This window comes from Cnephaeus nilssonii (genome assembly GCF_951640355.1).
Source record: "Cnephaeus nilssonii genome assembly, chromosome: 7".
NCBI lineage: Eukaryota > Metazoa > Chordata > Mammalia > Chiroptera > Vespertilionidae > Cnephaeus > Cnephaeus nilssonii.
In genome coordinates, this window is record NC_137078.1 from 14489213 (window position 1) to 14503292 (window position 14080).

The 14080-nt window shown below is 49.7% G+C and overlaps 1 pseudogene across 1 annotated transcript; it reads right to left on the reverse strand.

The window, feature by feature from the left end:
- Window positions 1-12939: 12939 nt before the first annotated feature.
- Window positions 12940-13814, reverse strand: LOC307103721 (small ribosomal subunit protein uS2-like; annotated as a pseudogene). The gene has a single exon. The product of its transcript is annotated as a small ribosomal subunit protein uS2-like (transcript).
- Window positions 13815-14080: the final 266 nt, after the last annotated feature.

The window sequence follows — 14080 nt, forward strand, 5'->3', positions numbered from 1 at the left end:
TTTATAATGTTTTTTAGAAACATCTTATTGAATCAACTTTTAAACAAGAGGTTGGTGTTAATAAATGCCATAGGCTGGATTCTGCAAAATATAGATGAGTTCCCATTATAAAAAGAGGATAACGCTATCTCCAACAATAGACTGTGAAGTCATAGGGCCGAGGACTCCAGAGAGTTGCTAATATACTGCCTCCACCTCCTGTGGTCCTCCAGAGAGGACCACAGGAGGTGGAGCTGTAAGACACCTTATCTTTTAGGGCAGGAAACAGTGGCCTGGAGAAGAAAACACTTTCCTGAAGCCCCCCACACAGTGGAAGACTGAGTGGACCTCAGTTACAGGCTGCTCAGGTGACTAGCATCCCTGAGCAAGTCAGTACCACATGGCAAGGAGAGACACAGTCCGTGCTCAGAGCTCTTGAGAAGAAACGGTTCCCCAGTCATTATTCTTTTGCTTATTAACCATCACTGACTACAGATCTATTTGGAACACACCAGTGATGTCATTTTACAAATGAGATAATTAACAGAAACACTGCAATACAATATATAGGAAAAACCCCTCCAATATTCAAATTTAAAATAAAAAGGGGGAAATGTTAATAGCTGTAATGTATAGAGTTCGTTATATATAAGCTAGCCTATAAGTTACTGAGGGTTCTAATAATATAGTTAAGGGTTATGAATAAGGGTTACACAAGGTTTAGTTTCAAATATGGTTCCTATTACACACCAGCTTGGGCACTTGTACAAGTTAACCTCTCTGAGCCTCAGTTTTCACATGTATAAAATGGGAATGTCATAATGAGAGATAATCTATATAAAGTACTGAGCCCAATATTGCCATCTAATCTGTACCCACTAAATGTTAGCCTTAAAATATGCACCATAGATTAAGTGAATGGTCACTGTTTGCAACTGACAAAACCTTAAGAGGTTGATCCCAATTATTGGGGCCATCGTGCCAGGTGGCATTTCCAACGGTGTTGATATAGATATTCTTAAAGTGTAAGTCCCTAAAGGAGGTGTATCTATGCATATGAGCATGACCACTGGACACACACAATAGGAGGGTGGGGGCGTGTGCTGGGGGGCGGGAGTGGGCGGGGAGAGGTCAATGAGAGAAAAGGGAGAGATGTGTACCAGTAATACTTTCAACAATAAAGAATTTTTTTTAAAAAGTGTAAGCCCCTGCCGAAACCGGTTTGGCTCAGTGGATAGAGCGTTGGCCTGCGGACTGAAAGGTCCCAGGTTCGATTCAGGTCAAGGGCATGTACCTTGGTTGCAGGCACATCCCCATTGGGGGGTGTGCAAGAGGCAGCTGATCGATGTTTCTCTATCATCGATGTTTCTAACTCTCTATCCCTCTCTTCCTCTCTGTAATAAAATCAATAAAATATATTTTTAAAATAAATAAAAAAATAAAAATAAAAAGTCTAAGCCCCTACCTTCTGGGTTTCCCCAGGGGTGCTGGGAACGTGCACTCAGAGTCTCAATAGGAACTTCTTACTGTTCACAAAAGTTAGGTTCATTACCAATATTATTTTCTAATATTTTTTTCTGAGAAAAAGGAGAAATGATGGGGTTTCACTACTTCAGCATGTAAAAATTTAAGGGACTTTTTTTTTTAGTTCTGAGTAAATACAAGTTAAAATAATATAAACCAGGAAGATTTTTACAAGGTTGGCCAATCTAGCTGATGTAACCACAAGTTGGATTCTCCTATTCATGAAGCCACCAAGACTCTAAGGCTGGGTGGGCGAGGAACGACCAGGTTGGACAGTCAGATAAAGCCTGTGGGTGCAGCCAGCTCTAAGACATAATTCAGAAAGAGGCGGCTTCAGCCAGGAGGAGGGGCACTTGGGCACAAGGGTAGGAAGTGGGAGACAGAGGTAGTGTTAAAGGTTAAGTGAGAAGCCTGCGGCTATCCAGCTCCACTTCTTAGTTGTATGTGGCCTCGGGCAGGACACTTAACCTTGCTGAGCCTGAGTTTTGTTAATGGTAAAGGGAGACAAACTTAGCCACATGCAGAGTCCAAAGCAAAAGCATAAATGTGGGCCATTATTTTGACTGGGATAACTCAGTGAAGACACTGAAGCCTGAGTCCAAAGCGCCCACAAACCAAAAGGCAATGATAGAGTGAGCTCCACACAGAAAGGACAGGGCGCCTGGACCAGCCCCACAGGAGAAGGTGGAGACCCCTCCTTCTTGCTCTCACTGCCCTGGCCTCTACCATTGCCCTTGCCTTGTTTCAGGCGCTCATCCTCCCACACTGGGACGTCAGTGGTCTCCCTGCTCCTTCAAGCATCCCCACTCCCGTTCATTCTCCCAGTGCTATCAGACAGTATTTTCTACAATGAAAACCTGACCCAGTTGCCAGTCCGCTAAAAACCTTTCAGCAAGGATTTTCGTAAGAATGACCCCAGAATCCTGGGCATGGCCGTAGCCTTTCATGACTGGCAAGTCCTTTCATCTCTTGCCTCACCTGCACACGGGAGAATTCTGGAAGCCAGAGAAAAGCAATCTGAGATACCTGCTTGCGAGCAGAGAAACTGCATTTACCTAAGTATTTACCCATATCAGTTCTCACCTTTCGCTGCACTGTCACCTGGGGATTTTACAAAAGCCCTATGCCCAGGCTGCACTCCAGACTCACTGTGGGACCCAGGCATCAGTCTTCTGAAGATCCCTGGCTATTCTGATAGGCAGTCGAGGTTGTGGGTTACAGCTATGCACTCATTCTCATCTTAAAAAAAAAAAAAAGTCTGAATCACTTGTTTGAAATCCAAATATGTCAGCCTCAAATTCTGTTATCAACCACCTGCTAATCATTGCTTACTTTGGGAGAAACATTGACCAATTTAAAAAAAAATGGACATCAGGGAAGTGAAGATGCATGATCAATTCCTGAAGTTGGAGGCAGCCCAGTCTCCCGCAAGGCCCATGGTTTTACAAACACCCTCCTGAATGTCAACGAGCATGAGTCCTCGTGGCCTGGGCAGCTCTCCGTGAACAGCCTGGTCCCATCCAACTTGGCACAGCAGGACCAGCCTGGGGAGGGAGGAAGTGACTCAGGGTTGTCCTCTCCCCCACAACAGGACCAGGCTGTAACCTTTTGTGAAAGGACAGGTAAAAATAGCAGCAGCACTTCAGGAAGAGCTCAGAATTTTTAGATTCTGAACCATCTGATTATGTAACTGAGGTGAACGGATCCAAGGAAGGGCAGGTAATAATTCTTTATCATCTCTTGCGTGTCCTGGGTTAGGTACCTATGTGAGTCTTCCGTCTTAATTTACACAAGGACCCTGTGGGGTTGGTGTTGTCACCTCCTTTGTATAAATGGGGAGCTGATGAGCAGGGATTGGAATCGCCCAGCTAGCAAACAGCAGAAAGGGGCGAGTACTGGTGCCTGCATGCAGAAGGCACGCTGTGCACCTTTCATAGCTGGCTCCTCGCGTTGCTTGTCCAACCACTCACGCTCCTGCCTGCTCCTGGCTCAGCCTTAATGCTGGCACTGAGGTAGGCATGGGCATGGCATTCTCCAGGAGCCAGCATGCTGTGTGGTTGTGTTCTAGGATTCCTGTAAAGATGTGGTGAGAGATAAGAGCAGGGCCTGGTGCAGGTGGCCTTGAGTTCCAGGCTAACCTGAGTGGCTGGTATCCTGTAGGCAGTAAAAGTTCATTAAAAGGCATTAACACATTTGTAACAGCATGAATGGAACTGGAGATGATTATGCTAAGCGAAATAAGCCAGTTGGAGAAAGATAAATATCACACGATCTCACTCATATGTGGGATATAATGAACAACATAAACTGATGAATAAAAATAGATCCAGAGACAAGGTAGCACTGACCAGACCATCCTACCTCAGACAGAAGGCAGGGGAAGGGGGGTTAGAGATCAACCAAAGGACTTGTGTGCATGTATAGTAGCATAACCAATGGACACACACACTGGGGTGGTGAGGGCTTGCCTTCGGGGTGGGAATGGCCAGGGGTGGGGTCAATCGGGGAAAAAGGAGACATATGTAATACTTTAAACAATAATAATGATAATGAAAAAAGGGCATTAACAGAGGGAGGTGATGCGATCCAGGTCTCAGGAAGATGCAACTGGCAAAACTACTACAGTGGGTCTATGAAGGAGCAAACAGAACTTAGAAAATAAGTTGGAAGACTCTTCAAGTGCTCAGATTGTGGTCTCTAAATGCCTTTTGCTGGAGAAACCAAGATGGCGGCATAGGTTAAACACCTAACCTACAGCCGGGCACAACAATTTCAAAAACACAACTAAAAATCAAAACGGACATCATCCAGAACCACAGGAAAGCTGGCTGACTGAAATGCCCACAATTAGAAGGAAAGAGAGGACCACAAGGAAAATCAGGGAAGCCGTAAAAGCTTGAGGTATGGAGACACGGGCGGAGACTCGAGCCCGCGCGCGTGCAGGGAAGACGGAGCCGGAGAGGAAGGGGCGGCTGACGGCCTGGCTGGCGTTCTCTGGCGGGAAGGAGATAAAAGCGCCAGATTGTGCTGAACCCCAGCTCCGACTGCACTGAACCCCAGTTCTGGGCGAAACCCTGGGAAGCCGGGCTCATGCTGGGGGAGTCTGGGCTGTGGGGCGGAAACATGGAGGAGTTGCGCCAGAGCCACGCACGGGAATGTGCGCAGAGGAGGGTCTGTTGCCTATGCCGCTGGATTGCCCTAGCGGGAGGGAGACAAAAGCTCCTGACCAAGCTGAACCCCCAGTTCCAAATGCACTGAACCCCAGTTCTGGGAGAGACCCGGGGAAGCCAGGCTCATGCTGGGGAAAGCTGGGCTGTGGGGCAGACTTGCAGAGAGGCGGCGAAGAGCAGAGCACCGGAGGTGCGCAGGGGATTGTGCGCGGAGGATGGGCTGCTGACTGTGCAGCTGAGTCGCCCTGGAGGGAAGGAGACAAAAGCGCCAGACTGTGGTGAGCCCCAATTCTGACTACACGGAAACCCAGTTGTGGGCGAGAATCTGGGAATCCAGATTCATTGGGGGAGAGACTAGACTGTTTGGCAGCGCGCGAAACTCCAGGGCGCTTTTCTCTCAGAGGTGTTTGCTGGGAGTACAGAGGGACACAGGAACCTCATAGGGCGGGGCTGACGGGAAGCCAAGGCGGTAGGCTCCACCCTGTAACTCCGCCCCATTCAAGCTGAACACAGAGGCTTTTACAATTTTGCAAGTCTAGTTGAATGGGGCTGTCTCCCGGCATAGACACAGCTGATCCTCACAGCCAATTGGACTGGAGGTCACATCCTCCCAGTGTACCAACAGCAATCAAGGCTTAACAACACCAAGACTTTGCACTCAGCCCACAAAGGGGGGTATCAAGAGCGACCACCTAGGGAGATTGGGGGAGCTGAGCGATAGGGAGGCAGCCAAAAGGGGAAGACACCGAAACAGGTCACGAATATAAGGGATGCTGTAATTCCTGCTGAGGGGCCTCTGGCAGTAGCTGACCTACACTCCATTGGAGACCCAGAAACGAGGGCATCTAGTGGTCGGTGTGAGATGACACCAGATTTCAACCACTACCATAAGGGACACATTCAAGAGGCAGACGCAGTGAGCGCCAAAGCCTTGCTGCACCAAGACCCGGCACATAAACGTGTCTCCCGCACAGCAACTCTTCCTTTATAGACACAGAGGGTCCGCACGGCCAATTGGCCTGGAGGACAATTCCTCCCAGTGACACCAACAACAATCAAGACTTAACTATACAAACAAGGACCAAGATGGAGGCATAGGGCAGAAGCCTGATTGCTGCCTACCACAACAATTTTGAGACTACGACGGGAGAGCAGAGCAGACACCATCCAGAACCACTGGAGGGCTGACTGAGCAGATGCTCTACAACTAGAATAAAAGAGAGGGGTACGCGGGATGAAGCTGATGCCGGTGACCCAAAGACCACACTTTAAAAACTATGGCTCAGGCGACACAATGGCGGCCTGGATCGTGCTCGGCGCAGTTCCCCCAGCGATCTCCGGCTGAGGGGAAGGCTTCACTCGCTGCCGAGCACGGACAGACGAGCCCCTGGGAGACATGGGGTGGGAGACTACGCGCTTGCTGACCTCCGAGTCCTTCAAGAATCTCAACGCCCCGGAAGCGGCCAGGTGCGCACGCTTGGCGACCGGCCACCGCTGCAGACACAAGGGCCGACGCAGCCACCCCGGACCAGCCCGCCGCCGCGCACCGGGCACACCAGAGCTTCGCCGAGTCCGCCGCCCAACGAGTTCTGCGGTGGCTGCCCTGGAACTCTGAGAAAATGGCCGAAGGAATTGCTGAGAGGGAATTGACCAACAGGAATTGGGATCAAGAAGATGAAACCCCGCTGGGTCCCGGATCCGGGTGAAGCTGCGTGCCCCTGGGTCCGGGTGAGGCTGGGAACTGGGTCAGGGTGAGGCTGGGCCCCGGGTCCGGGTGAGGCCACGTGCCCCTGGGTCCGGGCAAGGCCATGCACCCCTGGGTCCGGGTGAGGCTGAATCCTGGGTCTGGGCGAGGCCGTGGGCCCCTGGATCAGGGTGAGGCTGGGTCCCGGGTCCGGGTGAGGCTGTGGGCCCCTGGATCCGGGTGAGCCTGGGTCCCGGGTCCGGGTGAGGCCGTGGGCCCCTGGATCCAGGTGAGCCTGGGTCCCGGGTCCGGGTGAGGCCGAGGGCCCCTGGATCCGGGTGAGCCTGGCCCCGGGTCCGGGTGAGGCCGTGGGCCCCTGGATCTGGGTGAGCCTGGGTCCCGGGTCTGGGTGAGGCCGTGGGCCCCTGGATCCGGGTGAGCCTGGGTCCCGGGTCTGGGTGAGGCCGAGGGCCCCTGGATCCGGGTGAGCCTGGCCCCAGGTCCGGGTGAGGCCGTGGGCCCCTGGATCCGGGTGAGCCTGGCCCCGGGTCCGGGTGAGGCCGTGGGCCCCTGGATCCGGGTGAGCCTGGGTCCCGGGTCCGGGTGAGGCCGTGGGCCCCTGGATCTGGGTGAGCCTGGGTCCCGGGTCCGGGTGAGGCCGTGGGCCCCTGGATCCGGGTGAGCCTGGCCCCTGGTCCGGGTGAGGCTGTGGGCCCCTGGATCTGGGTGACCCTGGCCCCGGGTCCGGGTGAGGCCGTGGGCCCCTGGATCCGGGTGAGCCTGGCCCCGGGTCCGGGTGTCCGGGTGAGGCCGTGGGCCCCTGGATCCGGGTGAGCCTGGGCCCGGGTCCGGGTGAGGCCGTGGGCCCCTGGATCCGGGTGAGCCTGGCCCCGGGTCCGGGTGAGGCCGTGGGCCCCTGGATCCGGGTGAGCCTGGCCCCGGGTCCGGGTGAGGCCGTGGGCCCCTGGATCCGGGTGAGCCTGGCCCCGGGTCCGGGTGAGGCCGTGGGCCCCTGGATCCGGGTGAGCCTGGCCCCGGGTCCGGGTGAGGCCGTGGGCCCCTGGATCCGGGTGAGCCTGGCCCCGGGTCCGGGTGAGGCCGTGGGCCCCTGGATCCGGGTGAGACCACGCAACCCTGGGTCTGGGAGAGGCCACGCGCCCCTGGGTCCGGGTGAGGCCATGCGCCCCTGGGTCCGGATGAAGCTGAATCCTGGGTCTGGGCGAGGCCGTGTGCCCCTAGATCCGGGTGAGGCTGGGTCCCGGGTCCGGGTGAGGCCGTGGGCCCCTGGATCCGGGTGAAGCCGTGCCCCTGGGTTCGGCCGAGACCAAATCAGAGGGAGTCGGACCTGCATTACCACCATTTGTCCACCATCCAGAGCTGAGGGGTCAGTGCCGACATGTACTCATAAGGAACTGGTGGACATTGATATTGGGTCTCAAAAGAACTGTTGGTCCAGAAAGAAACTCACTACAGACTGATTCATTTGCCTGTCAGCATAACTATTATTGCTCGTCGCACATTCAATTCTTATAAGTATATCTCTAGTGACACATGATTTCGCTCATCTAGGGGAAATGATGAACAACATAGACTGATGAACAAGAACAGAACCAGAAACAAGGAGGCATCGATCGGACTATCAGGCCTCAGAGGGAGGGTAGGGGAGGGTGGGGGGAGGGGGGAGAGATCAACCAAAGGTCTTGTGTGCATGCATATGAGCCTAACCAATGCTTAAGTTCAACAGAGGGTTGGGGCATCCATGGGGAGGGGTGTGGGATGGGAATGGGGGGATGAGGACAAATATGTGACACCTTAATCAATAAAGAAATTTAAAAAAATAAAATAAAATAAAATAAATGCCTTTTGCTATAAAAAGAACCAAGGATTTTTATAAAGGTAGCCATTCCCAGGTCTGAGGCAAAAACTCAGACAAAAAAAAAAAAAAAAAGAAAAGAAACAATCAAACACCAGAAGATCACTGAGGTCATGTCAAAGGACACAGGCATGAACTTGAAACTCTCCCATCGACTAGAGGTGGGACAATTTCAATAAAAAAGAATAATGACTGACATGGATTGAAACATGTCAAGTATACAAAAATCTGTGTGTTCATTAATAATGTAGCATCCCTTTCTCCCTCCAAAAAACAGAAACAGCAACAACAAAAAAACCCAGAAAATACAGTTCATTGGTTAACTACTTTTGGAAGTTGCTTGGGCACTAACTCTTTATTCTGAAGAGTGATAAATGAAGGAAAAGAATGAAGCATTTATCCTATTTTTCCTGTGCTAATTCTTTTAGGGCAATGAAGTGGTCAATAAAGAAATGGTTTTCTTTAAAGAAAAGTCACAATCAGTAATTAATGGGGTAGGAATGTTAGAATTAGAAAATCACCAATTTGCAACTCTTACTGAAATAGTGAATTTAGGCAATGATCATCAGTAGCTATGAAAGCCATGAAGTGAAGGTTGAGAAAGTTAGCATCTAAGACAGGCAGGACCTCTCAGAGGATGAGAGAGACCTAAGCCAGCTCCAGGGATCGAGATCCTAAATAATCCTATATAATAAAAGGCTAATATATAAATCGACTGAACGGTGGAACGACCGGTAGCTATGACGCAAACTGACCACCAGGGGGCAGACACTCAATGCAGCAGCTGCCCCCTGGTGGTCAGTGTGCTCTCACAGGGGGAGCTCCGCTCAGCCAGAAGCCAGGCTGATGGCTGGTTAGCCCAGTGGTGGTGGAGGGAGCCTCTCCCGCCTCCACTGCAGGCAGGCGGTAAGGAGCAAGGGGTTCCAGACTGCGAGAGCCTCAGACTACAAAAGGGATGTCTGACTGCTGGCTTAGCCCCAATCCCCAGGGGTGTCAGGGGATTGGGGCTAAGCCAGCAGGCGGATATCCCCCAAGGGGTCCTGGACTGCAAGAGGGCGCAGGCTGGGCTGAGCCCTCCTCCCCCCCCCCCCCACCCAAGTGAACAAATCTCATGCACCTGGTCTCTAGTTATACAATAAAACAAAGAAATACCAAAATTTACACACATTCTGTGGTCTTTTTCAAAAGTTTAGGTTTAACACTAACCAACTTCTATACACACTCTCACAGTGACTATATTATAATGAAACCTAGAGACAACATCCTTCATGAATGTGTGCCATCCTACAACCTTAGCCCAGACTCCATTACAGACTGCTGGGCACATCTCAGAAGACTTCCCAGGTGGAAAAACAAGAATGCTAACTCCTGCCTTCCAAATCTATCCTACCCCAGATTGTAGCTGTATATGGTGAGGGCCAGACAAGTAATGGTTTCCCTGCAGTAATAACTGCCCTCACATTTACCTGTCCATCTACAGCTTCTCACTCTGCCTTTCCATTCATGACCTTGGATTACCTTACCTATGTGGTTATTAAAGCCAGTCCCACCACTTACACCAAATGACATATTCTCAGGCAAATTCAAGAACATTATTCCAGAAATTCTTTGGCTACATAATTATTTTTCTTTCTCGATGGAATCATTAATATCAGCACAAAATCTGTTTATTAACTCTCATTAAAAGTACATTTTCTTGAGCCACTTCTCCACCAACTTCCACGAAATTTCTTAACTCCCTTTTTATAGAAAAACTCCTTGAAAGCCCTAGCCGATTTTGCTCAGTGTATAAAGTGTTAGCCTGCAGAATGAAGGGTGCCAGGTTTGATTCTGGTCAAAGGCACATGCCTGGGTTGTGGGCTTGATCCCCAGTAGGGGGCATGTAGGAGGCAGCTGATCAATGATTCTCTCTCATCATTGGTGTTTCTATCTCTCTCCCTCTCCCTTCCTCTCTGAAATAAATAAAAATATAAATTTTTAAAAACCAACTCTCTAAAAGACTTACCTATACTTGTATCTGTGTCTTCTCCTCCCACCTTTTCTTAAACACATTCTGCATCCCATTCTTGCTGACCCCCATCTTCTCTATCCAAGGATAAGCCCAGTCCTTATCTTACTTTATCGGCCAAGGGTCTGTAGTGGAGCTCTTCACTCCCTCCTCTTTGAGGCATCTTCTCTAGGCTCCTAGAACTCCACTTTCACCAGGATTGCCTTTTATTTCACTTGTTGCTCCTTCTGAGCCTCTTTTGCTGGTTCCTTCTCTCTCCCCAACTTCTTAACATCATGGTCTGGGGCTCAATCTTTGATCCTTTTCTTGGTTTAGGCATTTTCTTGACTCTCAATCATAGACTGATCCTTCCAACTTTAAACTCCAGCCCAGATCTCTTGTGCCACCCACTCAGTCTCCCATGGGCATCTAATAAACCTTCCATGTGAAATGGGGAAAGCCGAAGTCTTGATCTCTCCTCCCAAACCTTTTCCGTCTGCAACCTGCCTTATCTTAGTTGATGGCAATTCCATTCTTACGGTTGTTCGGGCTCAGTAGTGTGTACTCTTCTTTTTTTTCATAATCCACATCCAGTCTTTCAAGACATTCTATTGGATCTACCATAAAAATATATACAGAATTTGACAACTTCTCAAAGCTTCCACTATGAACACTCTGCTACTTCCCATCATCAGTTCATGCCTGAGTCACTGCAAGCCTTTTGTGGCAGAGACCAGCCAGATGTTCACAGAATCCATTTTCTCTTTTTCCTGGACACACATCTGGACTGCATTCTCCAGACACCACCTCCAGGCCTGGCAGTAAAACCTTCCACCTGCTTGATGCAGAGTGGTCTACCTCCTTCTGGCCTAATCTCAATACAGCAGCCAGAGTGACCCTTAAAGCATAAGTCAGACCATATCACTTCCAAACCCTTTCTGATGTTCCCATTCCCCTCCAGTAAAAGCCAGAGCCCCACCAATGGCCACAAGGGCCTCTAGGATGGGCTGCTCTAACCTTAACCCCCGCCCTCCCCCTCTCTCTCTCTCTCTCCACTCATGCTCTCTATCCATCACTTTGGCCACACTGGCCTTGTGCCCCCACACGCCAGGCACTCTTCCACCTAGAGTTTGCCTGGCTGGGTCCCCTGCCTGAAATCTTCTCTGGACTAGCTTCCTCACCTCCTTCAAGTATGTGCTCAAGTATCCTCTTTGTGATTGGGTCTATCCTGATTAGCATATCAGAAGCCACCATCCTCTTGCTTCAGTATGCCCAATTCTCCTGATCCCTGCTCTTTCTTTCCCTTTTCATGACACAGAATTTACCACTTTCTAATATACTATATACATTACTTATTGTTTATTATCTTTCTTCCTTCTGCTCTACCAGTCCTTCTAGAATGCAACTCCTTGGAGGTCTTTTGTTCAATGATATATACCAACCACTTAAAAAAGTGTGTGGCACACAGTAGGTATTTAATAAGTATATGTGGACTAAAGTAATTAATCCCATAAGTATTATTATAGGATTATTTCTATTTTATAAGATTACATGTATTATCCATATAATTGCTTTTGTAAGACAATTACTTAGCACTTACTGTATCTATAGCACTGTGGGGGTATAATAAAGGAAATATTCATATTCACTGTCTCCATTTGCTCACTTTTTAAAAAATACTTCTTATTGATTTTTAGAGAAAGAAGAAAGGAGGTGGAGAGAGGAACATTAATGTAAGGGCAAAACATTGATCGGCTGCCTCCTGCACGGGCCACATGAATCAAACATTCAAACTTTTGGTGCACAGGATGATACCCAAACAACTGAGGCACACCCTCCAGCCCGGACCCTCGCTTCTAATTCATTCCCTGACCCATCCCAATCTGACTTCTTACTCATCATGAACAGAAATTATTCTTAGCAAGGTCACCAATTGCTAGATCTAATGAGCATTTCAAGTTGTCATCCCAACTAGATATTTTAGCAACATTTGACTGAATACTCAGTCTCAGGCTTAGAAGCACTAGACCACTTTAACAGTGTGTGCCACCCAGGACCACTGTCTCATGGAAACACTCTGGCCCTGGGCTTCTTCTGAATCCCCGAACTCTCCCAGTTTTCCTCCTTCCCCCAGGCTGCTTCATCTCAGCCTCCTTTGCCAGAACACATTTTCCCCCGCCCAGCCCTTAAATTATGATTTTCCCAAGCATCAGTTTGAAGCACTTTACACCCACCCGTGATTTAATCTGCACTCACGGCTTTGACTGACATTCTTTGCTTATGATCCTCAGCTATATCTTCTCTGAGCTTGGCACTCACCTCCAACTGACCCTGTCAACATTTCCACTTGGATGTCTCCAAGTCTCTGTGTCCAAACTTGACCTCCTATCTTCTCTTTCACACCATCCATCCAACACCCAGACCAGAGACCTGGGGGAAGTCTGACATTCACCCCTCTCTCTTGCTGTACTTCATCCTACCACAATAGGCCACCATTTCTTACCTAATCCATTCTTGCCTCTTCTAATCTACTCTAATCTACTTTCCCCAATCAGAAAAAATATTTTAAAAACTAAAAAAATATGACTGTCTTTTCTCTATTTAAAATTCTTCAGTATCTTTGCTTTTTTGTTTGGTTTCTAGGTTTGTATTTTTTTAGAAACTGTTTATTTTCTGTCAACCTTATTTTCATTTTAAGAGTTTGTGGGAGAACAATTTAAGACTACTCTGTAGTTGTTCCTACCCATTCAGTGGCCTGAGCAGTGGGGGCTGCAGACCAGTCTTCAGTGGCAGGCTGAGCCCGCAGTCCTCAGTAGGGAAGTGCTGAAGGCGCACAGAGGGCATTGCAGGCCTTCAGACCTGTCTGTGACCTCGGGCTGAGCAGCAGGGCACTCGGGAGATGGAGCAGCCCATTCACCCTGAAAGACCTCCTTGGTCACAGCCGTTTCAGCGTGGCCTGCTCTTCCTTTCCAACCTCCTCAGAGTCTCTGTAGAAGCAGAGATCAGGTGTGACCTCCCACAGGTGTTCATGGGGATGTGGCACGCATGTGCAGTACTTCTTGGGCCAGCATTCACCACATCAGACCCACTGAGTGAGCCCCCTTGTTGTTGCAAGGGCTGACAATGTCCAGAGAGCACAGAGGAGAGTCTGCATTACACAGAGCAATGGTGGGCAGGTTAACATAAGACCCCCCTGTGAGAGGCCGGTGGTCAGCCCTGGGACCAGTAACCACCAGGAGTCTTGGCTCCCGGCAGGCTGCCCGGATCCAGATGGTGAAGGTTCCAGGAGTGAAGCAGCCAACAGTAGGAGTGGCTCCAGGGGCAGCAGCAGACGTCAGCACAGCTCGCTGGCCGGTGTTCTTGGGTGATATGACACTGGCATCAGCGGGGTGTTCAGTGGTGACAATGGCACAAGCTGCCAGCAGGAGCTTCTCCCAGGTTCTCTTCAGGTTTATGCTGTAGACGCCATCACTCTTCCTTTTGTAGATGTACTGCTCCATTTGGAAGTCAAGGTTGGAGCCACCGAAGTGGGTCCCTGCTGAAAGAAATCTGAGGACATCCCCCCTTCATTTGCAGAACATCAAGGGTTCCGGACATTGTGAAAGTTTCCCTTTAAGTAAGTCACATGGGAACCTAGAACAACATATGAGTCCCTCCCAGGGTAGTGCAGAAAGGCTTCCTTTTCCTTTATTATTATTTTTTTTTTAAATAAAAATAGGAATCTTTGACATGGCCTGCAAAGAATATAGACTTGGACCCGCCCACTCACCTCCTTGCATTTACTGCAACCACTTCTTCCCGCATGCCCTGCTTCCTAGGACTTCCCTAGGTCCTCAAACACTCCTGGCCTCAGGACCCTCACA